This window comes from Bubalus bubalis, chromosome 10 (genome assembly GCF_019923935.1).
Source record: "Bubalus bubalis isolate 160015118507 breed Murrah chromosome 10, NDDB_SH_1, whole genome shotgun sequence".
Classification (NCBI taxonomy): Eukaryota; Metazoa; Chordata; class Mammalia; order Artiodactyla; family Bovidae; genus Bubalus; species Bubalus bubalis.
Window position 1 is genome coordinate 3,948,389 of NC_059166.1, and position 15,064 is coordinate 3,963,452.

Sequence of the window (15,064 nt, forward strand, 5' to 3'; positions counted from 1 at the left end):
AGTTACTACATGCTTATCACACGGCTTCAGAAACTATCAACTCATGATTAGTCTTGTTTTATCTACATATAACAGCACACATGCCCACATTTTCTCCATCTCTAGGATTATTCTGAAGCAAAGGCATGACATAAATTTATCCCATCCATAAATATTTCAGTGTGTACCTGTAAAACACTCTGAAAAATATGACAAAATCATTATTTCACCTAAAACAAGAAAAATAAAATTTAATGTTAATAATCATCTAGTAGGTATTCAACTGTCTCATAATAATTGGAAAGTGCGTTTTTGGAATTGGCATCAAAATAACATTCACACGATTCTTAAGCCTCTTCTAACCCACACCCCCACCTGAGTCATTTTTTCCCCTGAAGTTTTATTTGCTGATGAAACTGGGTCCTTTGTCTACCAACTCTTGTGGGGAAATCACTAATTGCATCCCTGTGGTATCCTTTAATATGTTCATCTTTTCCTGAACTTCCTGTGAATTGGGTAGTGAGATCTGAAGGCTTAATCTGAGATCAAATTTTGGCAAGAATACATCTCATGCATCTTAGAGTATATTGTCTGCTCCATCAGGAAACATGAATGGTTACCTTTCTTTTGTGATGAGAGATGTTCATAGTGGTATTTATAACTTTGGTCCACAGTTTCATCAGTTGTCATCAAGTGCCGATAATTTAATCATCATTCATTTATTCTCTCTTCACTAATTAGCTGGGACACGATCAAGAAAAAATTCTCATGATATTTGGTTTTGCTGTGATAAAGCTCACAAAAGAAAGTGGAAGGTTGTTGCTGAACCGTGCAAAGATGCCGGGATTCTTGGCCTCAGGAGGAGAGGAATTCAATCTGGGGCCAGAGACAAGGTTTGATCGCTTAGAGCTTTTGTGTAATAAAGTCTTATTAAAGTATAAAGGAGATAGAGAAAGCTTCTGACATAGGCATCAGAAGGGGGCAGAAAGAGTACCCCCTTGCTAGTCTTAGCAGTGGAGTTATATACTTTCCAATTAGTTATTACTGTGAATCAAAAGTATGTCTGGAGGTTGTAAAGACCTCACCAGACCTACTCCCGTAATTTACATTTTAAGATGATAGGATTAGCCAGAAGGTTTAATCCAGAGACAGTCCTCAGGCAGGATACATTGTTATATAATCCTAAGGAATGTAGTAAATCAAATCCCTTATGATTATATATGTTGGGACTTCCCTGGTGGCTCAGAGATTAAAGCATCTGCCTGGAATTCAGGAGGCCCGGGTTCAATCCCTGGGTCGGGAAGATCCCCTGGAGAAGGAAATGGCAACCCACTCCAGCTCTTGCCTGGAGAATCCCATGGAGGGAGGAACCTGGTAGGCTACAGTCCATGGGGTCACAAAGAGTCGGATACGACTGAGCGACTTCACTTTCACTTTCTTTCACTTTATGATTATACAGTGGAAGTGAGAAATAGATTTAAGGGACTAGATCTGATAGATAGAGTGCCTGATGAACTATGGACTGAGGTTCTTGACATTGTACAGGAGACAGGGATCAAGACCATCCCCGTGGAAAAGAAATGCAAAAAAGCAAAATGGCTGTCTGGGGAGGCCTTACAAATAGCTGTGAAAAGAAGAGAAGTGAAAAGCAAAGGAGAAAAGGAAAGATATAAGCATCTGAATGCAGAGTTCCAAAGACTAGCAAGAAGAGATAAGAAAGCCTTTCTCAGGGATCAATGCAAAGAAACAGAGGAAAACAACAGAATGGGAAAGATTAGAGATCTTTTTAAGAAAATTAGAGATACCAAGGGAACATTTCATGCAAAGATGGGCTCGATAAAGGACAGAAATGGTATGGACTTAACAGAAGCAGAAGATATTAAGAAGAGGTGGCAAGAATACATGGAAGAACTGTACAAAAAAGATCTTCACAACCCAGATAATCACCATGGTGTGATCATTCACCTAGAGCCAGATATCCTGGAATGTGAAGTCAAGTGGGCCTTAGAAAGCATCACCATGAACAAAGCTAGTGGAGGTGATGGAATTCCAGTGGAGCTATTTCAAATTCTAAAAGATGATGCTGTGAAAGTGCTGCACTCAATATGCCAGCACATTTGGAAAACTCAGCAGTGGCCACAGGACTGGAAAAGGTCAGTTTTCATTCCAATCCCTAAGAAAGGCAATGCCAAAGAATGCTCAAACTACCACACAATTGCAGTCATCTCACATGCTAGTAAAGTAATGCTCAAAATCCTCCATGCCAGGCTTCAGCAATACGTGAACCGTAAGCTTCCAGATGTTCAAGCTGGTTTTAGAAAAGGCAGAGGAACCAGAGACCAAACTGCCAACATCTGCTGGATCATCAAAAAAGTAAGAGAGTTCCATAAAAACATCTATTTCTGCTTTATTGACTATGCCAAAGACTTTGACTGTGTGGATCACAATAAACTGTGGAAAATTCTGAAAGAGATGGGAATACCAGGCCACCTGACCTGCCTCTTGAGAAATTTGTATGCAGGTCAGGAAGCAACAGTTAGAACTGGACATGGAACAACAGACTGGTTCCAAATAGGGAAAGGAATACATCAAGGCTGTCTATTGTCACCCTGTTTATTTAACTTATATGCAGAATACATCATGAGAAACGCTGGGCTGGAAGAAGCACAAGCTAGAATCAAGATTGCAGGGAGAAATATCAATAACCTCAGATATGCAGATGACACCACCCTTATGGCAGAAAGTGGAGAGGAACTAAAAAGCCTCTTGATGAGAGTGAAAGAGGAGAGTGAAAAAGTTGGCTTAAAGCTCAACATTCAGAAAACAAAGATCATGGCATCTGGTCCCATTACTTCATGGGAAATAGATGGGGAAAGTGTCAGACTTTATTTTGGGGGGCTCCAAAATCACTGCAGATGGTGACTGCAGCCATGAAATTAAAAGACGCTTACTCCTTGGAAGAAAAGTTATGACCAACCTAGATAGCATATTGAAAAGCAGAGACATTACTTTGCCAACAAAGGTCCGTCTTGTCAAGGCTATGGTTTTTCCTGTGGTCATGTATGGATGTGAGAGTTGGACTGTGAAGAAAGCTGAGCACCAAAGAACAGACGCTTTTGACCTGTGGTGTTGGAGAAGACTCTTGAGAGTGCCTTGGACTGCAAGAAGATCCAGCCAGTCCATCCTAAAGGAGATCAGTCCTGGGTGTTCATTGGAAGGACTGATATTGAAGCTGAAACTCCAATACTTTGGCCACCTCATGTGAAAAGTTGATCATTGGAAAAGACCCTGATGCTGGGAGGGATTGGGGGCAGGAGGAGAAGGAGATGACAGAGCATAAGATGGTTGGATGGCATCACCGACTCGATGGACATGGGTTTGGGTGGACTCCGGGAGTTGGTGATAGACAGGGAGGCCTGACGTGCTGCGGTTCATGGGGTCGCAAAGAGTCAGACACGACTGAGCGACTGAACTGAACTGAACTGAAGGAACAATTTCTTTCTATTTTTGTTGTGGGGCCGTCTGTCAATATCACCCTCAATAGCACCAAAGGCAATTCTGTTAGATAACAGTAAACATCCATGGATGACACACATTGGTGACTGAAGTCACTGTTAGAGAAGAAGACGAGCATTTGACGTGTTCCCAAGGCAACTGTGATTCTATGTCCTTTGTGGCATCCGTTCAGTCCTCTGATTTGCATCCCACTGTGATCTTGCCAGCCGTGCTTTTCGCATCAGTAAACAATGTTTGGTTGAGGATTTGTATCATCCGTGATAATTTTACTGCTAATTAATAAATTATAATTTTCAATAATTAAGACTAAGAAGTTGGTCAGAAACAAAGTTTAAAATTGAGTGTCTGTTCCATGAGTTAATCTGGATTCTTATTTATCCAAATCAGAAGGTAACAGAGAAGCCCTCTGAAGCACGTGACAGAAATAGAGCGTCTCTTCTAATGGTTGAAGGAAACATCTCTGGCATGCACACCAGCCTAATTTCAGCTCAGGCTATTGCCATTGCCTCAGGGCAGTCAGAGCTGTGGCTTCTTACTCTCCAAGGACAGAGAGCTAATCCCTCACTCCTCCTGTTCTGTTTTAAGTCAGTAACTGAAATCAATTCATGCACAAGGAAATGGAATTGATGGAACATTATCTCTTAGATCCAAATGACTATCTCGCTTTCATCCTGGAAAGATAATCTCTGTCATCATTGCATATACTTGCAGAATATGTTCACACAGGAGATGGTACCAGATAGTCTAGGCATTTTGAAATTGGATTATTATATTTAACGGAGAACATAGTGGTACAGAACGGTTTCATTGGCCTTGAATGCATTATACAGAGTAACTACTTTCAGTTCAGTTCAGTTGCTCAGTCGTGTGCGACTCTTTGCGACCCCATGGACTGCAGCATGCCAGGCCTCCCTGTCCATCACCAACTCCCGGAGCTTGCTCAAACTCATGTCCATTGAGTCGATGATGCCATCCAACCATCTCATCCTGTCATCCCCTTCTCCTCCTGCTTTCAATCTTTCCCAGCATCAGGGTCTTTTCAAATGAGCCCGTTCTTCACGTTAGGTGGCCAAAGCACTGGAGTTTCAGCTTCAGCATCAGTCCTTCCAATGAATATTCAGGACTGATTTCCTTTAGGATGGACTGGTTGGATCCCCTTGCAGTCCAAGGGACTCTCAAGAGTCTTCTCCAACACCACAGTTCAAAAGCATCAATTCTTCGGCACTCAGCTTTCTTTATGGTCCAACTCTCACATCTGTACATGAAAACTAGAAAAACCATAGCTTTGACTACATGGAATTTTGTTGACAAAGTAATGTCTCTGCTTTTTCATATGCTGTCTAGGTTGGTCACAGCTTTTCTTCCAAATAGCAAGCATCTTTTAATTTCATGGCTGCAGTCACCATCTGCTGTGATTTTGGAGCCCCCAAAAATAAAGTCTCTCAGTGTTTCTATTGTTTCCCCATCTATTTGCATGAAGTGATGGGACCAGTTGCCATGATCTTTGTTTTCTGAATGTTGAGCTTTAAGCCAACTTTTTCACTGTCCTCTTTCACTCTCATCAAGAGGCTTTTTAGTTCCTCTTCACTTTCTGCCATAAGGGTGGTGTCATCTGCATATCTGAGGTTATTGATATTTCTCCTGGCAATCTTGATTCCAGCTTGTGCTTCATCCAGCCTGGCATTTCACATGATGTATTCTGCATATAAGTTAAATAAGCAGAGTGACAATATACAGCCTAGACATACTCCTTCCCTCATTTGGAACCAGTCTGTTGTTCCATGTCCAGTTCTAACTGTTGCTTCCTGACCTGCATACAGTTTTCTCAGGAGGCAGGTCAGGTGGTCTGGTATTCCCATCTCTTGAAGAATTTTCCACAATTTGATGTGATCCACACAGTAAAGGCTTTGGCCTTTGTCAATAAAGAGGTTATAGTCAGTAAAGCAGAAGTAAATGTTTTTCTGGAACTCTCTTGCTTTTTCCATGGTTCAGTGGGTGTTGGCAATTTGATCTCTGGTTCCTCTGCCTTTTCTAAATCCAGCTTGAACATCTGGAGTTTCATGGTTCACATGCTGTTGAAGCCTGGCTTGGAGAATTTTGAGCACTACTTTACTAGTGTGTGAGATGAGTGCAATTGTGCAGTACTTTGAACATTCTTTGGCATTGCCTTTTTTAGGGATTGGAATGAAAACTGACTTTTTTCAGTCCTCTGGCCAATGTTGAGTTTTCCAAATTTATTGGCATACTGATGACTTTACTTCTCATTTATTCCCAGAGGAAGGCCAGAACTTGGGAATTTGAACAGGAAAGAGTCTATAAACCCACCACTGCCTCTTTTGTGTGCTATTGACTTTCAAAAACTTAGAAAATGGGTCATCTCATCTCTTCACTCTATATCAAAACTTTGTCTCAAGAAAGAATTGCAGATTAATTAACGGGGAAGTATGAGAGACTGAAAATTGTATTACACTTTTCAAAATTGTTTTCCTTTTGGTAAGTAAAATAACTTTAATCTAAAAAAAATATTTTTAAGTACTTTAGGAAAAGCCTGTCCTGCCAAGGATATAATTCAGTAAGTAAATGGATGCCCGTTTTGCCCCTTAATTGAAAGATACATTTCTAACATATACTCATTCTGGTATTAGTCTCTACAGGGTGAGCTACCCAGAGGTTATAAAATTTTTAATTAGTGACATTTATAGTATCTTGGGGAGAAGGCAATGGCACCCCACTCCAGTACTCTTGCCTGGAAAATCCCAAGGGCAGAGGAGCCTGGTAGGCTGCAGTCCATGGGGTCGCTGGGAGTTGGACACGACTGACCGACTTCACTTTCACTTTCCACTTTCATGCATTGGAGAAGGAAATGGCAACCTGCCGGGGTCCAGCCCCGGCTGATCCAGAGAGTTTGAAGTGGGGATGGTGTCGGCGAGAATCAGGATATAATAGCTTTAATTAGATATTAATTAGAGATGTAAAGAGTAATAGAATGAGGATAGCTCAGTAGGAAAATTCAGTGGAGAAAAGAGGCTGAGTAGCTTGGTTTACGCGGGAGACCAATAAAACTTCAAGACAAGAAGTTTGCACCACTTACGTAGGCCGCAGGCGTCCTTCCGTTCTCCTGAAGGAGAGGAGACACTGAGGCCTCCCCGGTCGGATCTTAGAAGCCCAGGCATAATTAGTAAGCATGGCGGGTTCTGTGCTCCAGATGGAGACTCAGCCAGAGTTTGAGAGAGAGAGAGACATGGGTTGACCAGTATTTCGAGGAACTGATCCCAATTCTTTATTTTCCAGGGTTTGTTTTTATACACTGAGGTGTTATACAAAAGTCACACAGGGACAGCAGTCCTGACTTTTATCAAAGTCAGGTGCTTCATACAAATGTATATAGAGGTCTTAGGGGTGTTACATCATCTTCTGGCCAGGGGGGCCTGCTGACAATTTACGACCCTCTCCTTGTGACAGCGGTCAGTCAACCAGAACACTTATTTCTCCAGGGGTGATTATTCTTAAAACAGACGCCACCTTCCGAAGGTACCAGATTAAGTTACATTCCTATAGGGTGAGGGTGTAGTGGGTTTTAATTAAGGAAAGAATTTGCTTAGCCTAAGGTCTAACGTAATTAACATCAAAGGTTAATACTTATTTCTTTTATATATTCATTAATGTGTGTAAGGGCAGGGGATATGGAGACTTAGCAACAAACATTGGCTCAACAAATGAAAAACCCTTCACCAATACAGTTTCTAATCAGCCCACTATACTTATACTAATGGTTTTCTAACTCTTCTAAGGAACCTGTTTTTAGAAGGTTTAAAGCATCTCGTGCCTCTCACGGTTGGGAGGCTGTGAGCAATCACATGTGGCCGGACAAGCCTGTCAGGCAGGCTAGAGAACCTTCAGAGGAGTTTGTAGGTTGAAACACTCCTATCACGCCCAGGAATTATTATTAACTGGAGCTCTAAGTTAACTTCTTCTCCAAAAGAGGTGGTGGGGGACAGCCCCCCATAAAGTCAGAGGTGTAGGTGAGAGCACAAAGTAGTAAAGTAGGCAGGCTCTGGTTATGGGGGTAGATGCTTGAGGATTTCCAGGGGGACTCCTGAGGCTCGATCCCGCCTTTGCATATGTCGAGCCTCCTTCCTCATGAACTTTGCCACGGGCGGAGTGCCTCACACTGGCTCCCCTCAGCAACCCACTCCAGTGTTCTTGCCTGGAGAATCCCAGGGACGGGGGAGCCTGGTGGGCTGCCATCTATGGGGTCGCACAGAGTCGGACACTACTGAAGTGACTTAGCAGCAGCAGCAGCATAGTATCTTGGGTCTTTAAAAATACTTAGTAGGAATTCTATTTCTACAAAAAATTACAGTTCCAGGTATAGGTCATTAATTTTGGTCACTCAGTCAAGTTAAAAAAAATCATATTGAATAATTATCTCAAATAAAAACACAAATGTTTGGTTCTTGGTATCTTGGTTTTTTATTTTAATATATTGCTAATTTGATGATTGGCATTGACTTACCAGTATTCCTCTAACAAGCTTCAGAATTAAGCCATGGGATTGGGAACATGGCCTCCAAATAAGGGACTTGCTTCCCCTGTGACGTGTTGCAGGCTCACTAGTCGTGACATGCAGTGTGTCTCTCTACTCGTAGCACACGGGCTCCACAGCCCACGGGCTCAGTGGTTGTGTCTTGCAGGCTTAGTTGTGCCATGGCATGAGGAATCTTAGTTCTCTGACCAGGGATCAAACCTAAGTTCCCTGCATTGCAAGGTGGATTCTTCACCACTGGACTGCCAGGGAAGCCCTCTCCACAGCTTTAAGCTTTCCAAATTGTCATATAGTTGGAATCATAGTGATGCAGCCTGTATTATATATGTTTTTGCTAATATTTTCTCCTCATCTGTGGCTTGTCTTTTCATTCTCTGAGCAATACCTTTTGCAGGACAGACGTTTTAAATTTTAATGAAGCCCAGTTTATCAATATTTCTTTTGTAGGTCATTCTTTTGGTGTTGTATTTAAAAACTCATTGTCAAACTCAAATCCATAAATAGTTTTCTATGTTTTCTTCTAGGGTTTTATGCTTTTATATTTTACATTTAGGTCTATGATCCATTTTAAGCTAATTTTTGTGGAAAGTGTAGAGTCAGTGTCTAGATTAATTTTTCCCGCCATGTGGAGACCCTGTGGTTTCAGCGCTGTGTGTTGAAAGGCAATCCTTTCCAAGAGAATTTCCGTTGCTTTTTTTGTTAGAGATCAGTTGACTATTTTTGTGTGGACATTTTTATTGCTTCTTTCTGTTCACTCTTCTCTTTGTCTATCACTTTTCAGTACCCCTCTGCCCTGATTACTGAGCCTTGATGTTCAAAATGATTTGAAGTCGGATAATGTCAATTCTCCTTGTTTTTCTCCTTCAATAGGTATTCAGCACTCTGGCCTTTTGCATTTCTTTAAAAACTTTAGGGCTGATTTGTTGATATTCATAATTTAACTTGTAGAATGTTGATTTGGATTTAATTGACTCTATTGATCAAGATGAGCAGAACTGACAATTTAACAATATTAAATGTTCCTATTCATGGACATAGAATATCTTTCCACTTATTTGGGTCTTATTTATTTAGACCTTCAGTTCAGTTCAGTTCAGTTCATTTCAGTCGCTCAGTCATGTCCAACTCTTTTCGACCCCATGAATCACAGCACGCCAGGCCTCCCTGTCCATCACCAACTCCTGGAGTTCACTCAGACTCACGTCCATCAAGTCAATGATGCCATCCAGCCATCTCATCCTCTGTTGTCCCCTTCTCCTCCTGCCCTCAATCCCTCGCAGCATCAGAGTCTTTTCCAATGAGTCAACTCTTCGCATGAGGTGGCCAAAGTACTGGAGTTTCAGATTTAGCATCATTCTTTCCAAAGAACGGCCAGGGCTGATCTCCTTCAGAATGGACTGGTTGGATCTCCTTGCAGTCCAAGGGACTCTCAAGAGTCTCCACACCACAGTTCAAAAGCATTTATTTAGACCTTATTTATTATTTATAATTCTTTGTATCTTTCCAAGATGGAAGCTTAGGTGACTTAGTTGATATTGTTCTTTGTCTCTAACCTGTGCATTCAGTGCTATAAATTTCCCCCTCAGACTGCTTTGGCTGCACCCCATAGATTTTGTTATGCTGTCCTCTCATTTTGGGGCTTCCCTGGTGGCTCAGTGGTAAAGAATCTGCTTGAAATGCAGGAGACCCAGGTTAGATCCCTTGGTCAGGAAGAGTCCCTGGAGGAGGAAATGACAATCCACTCCATTGTCCTTTCCTGGGAAGTCCCAGGGACAGAGGACTGTGGTGGGCTATAGTCCATGGGGTTACAGAGTCAGACACAACTTAGTGACTAAACAACAGAAGCAGCATTTTCATTTTCACTTAGTTCAAAATATTTTAAAATTATCCAGGGGCCTTCTTCTATGAGCCACTTGTGTTTTAGAAGTGCATTGTTAAATCTCCAAATATATTGGATTTCCAGCCATATTTCTGTTACCAATTTCCACTTTAATTCCATTGCTGTGTGAAAACATTTTGCATGATGTCTAATCTTTTAAATTTGTCAAGATGTGTTTTATTACCCAAGATGTGCTCTGTATTGATGAATGTTCTCCGTGTGCTTGAGAAGAATGTATGTTCTATTATTGTTGGGTGGAGTAAACTATGTCAACTAGATCCAGTTGACTGATGATGCTGTTCAGCTCAATTATGTCTTTACAGATTTTCTCCCTGCTGAATCTATTACTGAAACAAGGGTATTGAAATCGCCAACTGTAATAGGGGGTTCATATATTTTTCCTTGCAATTTTGTCCTATGTATTTTGATGATCTGTTGTCACAAGCATACATATTAAGGACTGTTGTGTCCTCTGGGAGAACTGATCCTCTCATCATCAAGTAATGCTTTTGTTTACCTCTGATAATTTTCCATGCTCTGAAGTTTGCTTTGTCTGAAATTAATATAAAATTTCCATTTTTCTTTTGATTAGTATTAACATGGTGTACCCTTATCCATCTCTTTCCTTTGAATCAATCTGTGTCTTTATATTTAAAGTGCGTTTCTTATAAACAACGTATAGTTGGTTCTTGTTTTTGTACTATTCTGAAAGTTTTTGTGTTTTGATTGATATATTTATATCATTAATGTTTAAAACTGATCATTTATATATTTAGATGAATATCTACTATATTTGTAGATGCTTTCTGTTCATTGTATATTTTTCCTTGTTTTTTGGCTTTTTCTCTTTTTCTGCCTGCTCTCATTTTTACTGAGTGTTTTATATGATCTAGTTTTCTTTATTCTATTAACAAGTTAGTTACACCTCCTTTTTAACTTTTTGAGTGATTGCCTTAGTGTTTGCAATATACAATTACAGATAATCTAAGTCACTTTCAAACAACACTATGCTGCTTCATGTTTAGTGCAAGACCTTGTAACATAGAATTCATAAGCCCTTCCCCCATCCCTTGAAACACTGCTGTTATTCATTTCTCTTACCCATATGCTACAAGGGGCTTCCCTAGTATCTCAGCTGGTAAAGAATTTGCCTGCAATGTGGGAGACCTGGGTTCAGTCCCTGGATCAGAAAGATCCCCTGGAGAAGTGAACAGCTACCCATTCCAGTATTCTGGCCTGGAGAATTCCATGGATTGTATAATCCATGGGGTCCAAAGAGTCAAACATGACTAAGTGACTTTCACTTTGCTTTATATGCTACAATCACTGACACATTGTTGATATTATAATTAGAAAAAAAACCTGTTATCTGTTTAATGAATTAAAAATAAGAAACAAAACATTTTATTTATCTTATTTATTCTTTATCTAATGCTGTTTCTTTTAAAATGTAGATCTGAATTTCAAACCTATAAAATTTTTTCTCTTTCAAAAACTTCTTTTCACTTTACTTATAAAGCAAATTTGCTGGAAATAAGTTCCCTCAATTTTAATTTTTCTGTGAAAATCTTTATTTCTCCTTCACTTTTAATTTATGACTTTCCTGGATATGCTGAAAGTTGTTGTTGTTTTTTTTCTCTCTGAATATTTAAAATGCTACACCCAAATTTTGTCTTGCTTCCATGGTTTCTGAAGAGGAGTCCGGTGTATAGAGTATAGAATTTTTTTTTTCCCTCTGCCTTCTTTCAAAAATTTTCTCCTTGTCTTAATTTTCTGAAGTTTGAATATCATATGCCTAGGTGTAGATTTTTGGAATTAATCTTGTTAGGTGTTCTATGAGCTTCCTAGATCTGTAGCTTGATATCTGTCATTAATTTTCCAAAATTCTTAGCCATTATTATTTCAAACATTCCCTCTTTTCCTTTCTCGCTTTCTTCTTCCAGTATTCTTACTGTGTCTGCCTTACATCTTGTGTAACTGGCCCACACTTCTTGGCTATTCTCTTCCGTATTTCTCATTCCTTTATTCTTTTGCATTTCTGTTGTGGAGATCTCTATTTGCATATCTTCAAGATTACTTATTCTTTCTTTGGCCATGTCTGGTCTATTGATAAGGCCGTCAACGGCAATCTTCATTTCTGTTACAGTATTCTTGATTTCTAACATGTCCTTTTGATTCTTTCTTAGCGTTCCCATCTCCTTCCTTGTATTACCCATGTGTTCTTGCATGCTGTTAACTTTTCCACTAGAAGGTTTGGAATATTCATCATAGTTATTTTGAATTCCATGTCTGGTCATTCCCAAATCTTTGTGACATTTGAGTGTGGTTCTGATTCCTGGTTTGTCTCTTCATACTCTGTTTTTCACTTTTGGCATGCCTCCTGACTTTTTTGTTCAAGGAGGACATAATACATCAGGTAAGAGGAACAAAAGAAGACAGTCCTCTGGTGTGAAGTTTTGTTTATCTGGCTGGGAGTTATTCTATGTTTAATGTTTGCAGTAGTCATGGTGTAAGTCTGAGGTTAAAATTTCCTGTAGCAGCCTTACTTTTGTATCCTCTGTTTCCTTTGGGTTTCCCTAGAGCCTCCTGAAGTAGGATCTGAGGCTTGTGGTTCTTTTAGCTGCTATCTCCTGTTATTATGTCAATGCCTTCTTGATGCGGAGGTAAGAGGTTGGCAGAGGAATCATCCTATGGTCCTAAGAGTAAGTCCTGGTGTCTTAGTGAGCTTGAGTTGGGTATTTCCCTTCCCCTAGTTCAGATAGCTTTCAGAAAAACCCTAATAAGCAAGCTTCTAGTAAAATCATCTCCTTTGAGGGCAGACCTGTTAAGAAAAACAGAGAGTTCTGAACTTTTCCAGAAATTGTCACTTTTCCTCACCCTCTGTAGGAAGTTCTAGGGACTTTTTCTCAGAATGCATGGGAAGCTGAGGTAAATCTCAAGAAAATGTGAGGCTCTTCAAGGCTGAGGCTTCTAGCAATCAGGCTGCTTCACACAAAGACACAGGCATTTCATCAAATACATTTTAAAGTACTTAAAGTATTTTTATGCTGAAAATTATGAAATACAGATTGGAAATATTACTGCTTCATTTTCAATTACAAATCTAATTTTACAAGTTAGGTTATACTTATATATATGCATATGTAACAGATATATGCTATATTCCTATATATTAATATTTGTTTATTTATCTTAATTTCATATATATATATTTACTCATACAATATTTAGTAACTTCTCTAAGAGCCAAAGGAATTATAAGAGCTCTAAGGCAACAAACCTATTAAATATATTGGGTTGAACAAGACAAGTCTAAAGCTCAATTTCAGTCTGTCAATCCAACATCTTCATTAATTAATGACTGTTGTGTAAGTGGCCTAACTGGATGGATAAGAGCATAAATTTTGGATTCAGACAGACTGGGGGGAAGTTGCATATCCACACTTGTGAGTTGAGCTTTGGACCTCAGTTCCTCATTTCTGTAATAGCAATATTGATAGCACTTACCATGAATGATTGCCTTGTTGTGGATAAATGCGCATGGGTAGCCTAGAACCGAATATGTTCCGAACATATGTTTTTATTATTGATGTTTTCATCATCGGTGACATTATAGTCATTGTCTTGCATATAGTTTTTGCTACTCCTTGCCACTTTCTATCATTTTTTTGTCCAAATTTAAAGTAAGTAAAGAACACAGCTCAGCACATAACCTGAGTGTGCCTCCCAGAAGCTCCTGGCTTCAACTCTCTTCTGCTTCCCCCAAACCCTAAGCTCAGTATCTCTAGCCCAGAACTTTTTTCCAGGCTTTGGAGCCATATTCCCAACTTTCCATTGTTTTTCTCTATCTAGGAGAATAAACAAACTCAATAGCTCATTTTTCCCATAAATCATTTTTGGCAAATTAAATTAGCAAAAAGTTTAAAATATAGTGAACAATGAGTTAGTAGTTCTGTACATTGCTATGAGGGTTAAGATTTTATTACTAGAGTGTTTTGGTTATGTGACGTGAAATAATTTAGATATTTTTAACTTTACTGCTGGGGATCCAGCCTAGAAAAATAATAAAAAATGTGGGAAAATATAGCTCTAAATTTTAAATTATTTTACCTCCCTTTGTAATGAGAAAATTGGGATGAAACCATACATCCAACTATTAATTAATATTTGTTACTGCTAAGTTGCTTCAGTCGTGTCCGACTCTGTGCGACCCCAGAAATGGAAGCCCACCAGGCTCCCCCGTCCCTGGGATTCTCCAGGCAAGAACACTGGAGTGGGTTGCCATTTCCTCCTCCAATGCATGAAAGCGAAAAGTGAAAGTGAAGTCGCTCAGTTGTGTCCGACTCTCATGTATATTTTCATAATAGAGGAAATAGCTATACAAGGTTAAATGAAAAAATAGCATAATGCATCTATATTAAACTTTCAAAATAAATGTCACATGCAACACACTCAACGAGGAGGAAAAAGTGAGGTTAAAAAACTCCAGTTGATTTCCACGTCAGCTCTTCAGCTGGAATGTAGCTCAGGGTGCATCTATCCATCATGCGTTCCACACAGCACTGCCTGGGTGTGCTGCTCTGGCCACGTGGGTCTCCTCAGTGTTTTCCCATCCTTGCTAATTGACCAGCAGTGTCCCTGAGCCTTGTTACTCAGTAATCAGGTCTTATCCCTTTTCTCAGGTAGAAGACATATCACTCATGTAACCTATTTTTATGACATTCATTTGAGAAATACGTGAATTTGTTTTGCTATATTTTGTTTAATACATTTTATTCGGATGACAGGAAAGAATATGTTATTCTGTTGTAATATAAATATTCATTGGCCGATAATCCAGGGAAATAACACACCAAGCTAGAGAAACAAAACAAGGAAGTGAGCCTGCTAAATATATTCCTGGAGAGATGCGTACCTGGCCGGGGGAAGATGTACCTGCAGGTATTTATAAACTTTTAAACCATTATTTCCCAGAGGAGCCCTTACTGCCATCTTCTCTTTTAAACAGAGAAAAGCAGTGTTGTATCCAAGAGCTCTTTGGGGTGAGTTTTCTCAGCTCACCCCATTGAGGGGTATCACACCATTAAAATACCTCTGGGCTCCACTGAAAGACCTCAGATATCTTCCCTTCCCCTCCCACCAGA